Source organism: Amborella trichopoda, chromosome 9 (genome assembly GCF_054954075.1).
Source record: "Amborella trichopoda isolate Santa Cruz 75 chromosome 9, AtrichopodaSantaCruz75HAP2 v2.0, whole genome shotgun sequence".
Classification (NCBI taxonomy): domain Eukaryota; kingdom Viridiplantae; phylum Streptophyta; class Magnoliopsida; order Amborellales; family Amborellaceae; genus Amborella; species Amborella trichopoda.
Genome location: NC_142344.1, coordinates 23,769,144 through 23,771,287, shown reverse-complemented (window position 1 = coordinate 23,771,287; position 2,144 = coordinate 23,769,144).

The following is a 2,144-nucleotide window of genomic DNA, read 5'->3' as shown; positions in this document are numbered from 1 at the left end:
TCGTGGGGTTAGTGTGCAGAATCCGACCATTAACCATGTACGAGGTTCGGGTCAGAGATGGCCCGAGACCTTACACCCGCAATGGAAGTGGTCTCGCATCGATTGGGCTCACGAGCGGCGTGATTTGGTCACTCGAACGAGGCACGATGCTGCTGAATTTCCTGCACTTTTGTTCACAGATCAACAACTTCGCTCAAGCTTTTCTTCGCGCTCGGATATCGTCACAGGGCGTGCCACATATCGAATCCCTCGTCTTGACTTGACAAACATGCTCACTGAATTTGAGCATGATCCGACTTAGCATGAGTGAGAAATGAGCATCAAAATTCATTGGTCGTGACTATCCCTTTAATGGTGTGGTGTTGCTTGGTGGCCGCATGGGAATAGCGTGCGGCTTCTCCTGTTTCACTCTTTCGCCTGTAACGTCTTTCTAAAATGTCTGTTTGAGCTGAAAATTGACCCTTAGGGGTTTCAACCATGTTGGATCCAATAGTGGTTGTCCCACGGCAATTTGAGATGCTGAGAATGTAGCTCTAGTTATACCGTTTCAGTGTGCAAGAGGTCGATTCTACTGGAACTATTTCTCTGTCTACACTGCCTTAGACATGTCGAAATATGAAAAAACTTGGCAGGAGACTCTTGAGAGACCTCATGAAGATCTTGGCCAGTTCTGGGGCTGTTCTGAGACGGTTTGAATTTCCACTACTTGTTGGGCCTTTATTGAGCGAGGGGCACATGTTGATGAAAAGTACCTTCCAACAGCATGCCCCATCGAAAGTTGTGCTTCGAGAGAATCAAGAAGGGCAATTATTCAGAAAGTTTGAGGAATCTTTGTAGAGTCCGTACCTTCAAGAGACTATCTGTGGTTTTGGAGCATGAGGCCTTTGTTAGGACCTCCTCGTACAGAACCAGGCCTTTTTTGAAGTCCAAGTGCTACAAACCTTTGCTCAGTTTTTTTTATTGCTACACCAGGTTTGCTATTGATGCTCAAGGTATCTCCTATAGGTCCTGTCTAGCGGGGTCCAGTCGGGGGCTTCTCACCTAACTCAGAAGTCTGGTCCCATGTATGCTAAGGGGTTTGGCAAAGACTACCCTGAAGCCTGTGGCAGATTCGACCCTAGCTTTGTCGATTTCATGCCTTCGCGATGGCTCTTAGCATTTCTTGAGGGATCGTTTGGTCATCATCCTCACCCTCAAGGACTCAACTAGGGAGATCTTAAGCAGCTCTCACTTCCTAATGAGCTATAAAAACTGGGGAGATCTTATGATGCTCTCACTCCCTGATGAGCCATGAGAACTAGGGAGATCTTGTGAGGCTCTCACTCCCTGACAAGCCATTTGGCCTGCGACTGGATGCCAGCTTCTGAGGATTTTAGGCAAATATCTGTAGCATCGTGACCGTTTGGAAATTGAATGTCAGCTAAGGTGATAGTCGTGCGTCAGCTTGTCTTATCGGTCTAAGCACCCTTTCACGAGTTTTCACTTGAGCAGAAGAAGCAGCATCGTGAAGATGGTTTTCACTAACTTCTGTTATTTCTGGGCTCTTGTACCTGTGACATGTGGTCATGTCCATCCTTTTCATCCTTTTTTGTTCACGATGCCTTCTTGGGTTTTCACGGTGCCTGGGTTTCTTTTTCCACGAAACTCTTTTACTCATGGTTTCGTGACCAAGCCCGTCCGTCATTTTTACTCATGGCGTTCCCTTACCTAAGTGTACACCATGCCCGCTTGTTTTTGAGGAAGCACGTTTTAGGGTCGTGCCTCTGAGACCTGTGCAAAGCCTTTTAACGTCATGCGGTCAAGACGTGCACTATAGTTTAGGATCATATAGCTGGATCGTAGCAGTAAGGAATGGCAGTCTGTAGAGGCCATAGAGTGAGTCTGGTGATGACTTTGACTGACTTAGAATAACGTCATGAAGTTTCCTGTGGAAAGTTGATTGGATGGTAAGTGAAAGGTGGCAACCCACTAGCTGAGGGTGAATATGGGGGCCAAGATGGCTTGCCATCTGGCAAGCATGGATAAGACTTGCTGGGGGATGATGAAAGATGGTTAAAGTGGCCTACGCACATGAATAGCCTGACTAGGGAAGACGTGCGTGGAGATGCACGTCAAGGGCATGTGCGTCTAAGTGGGCTCGCTGG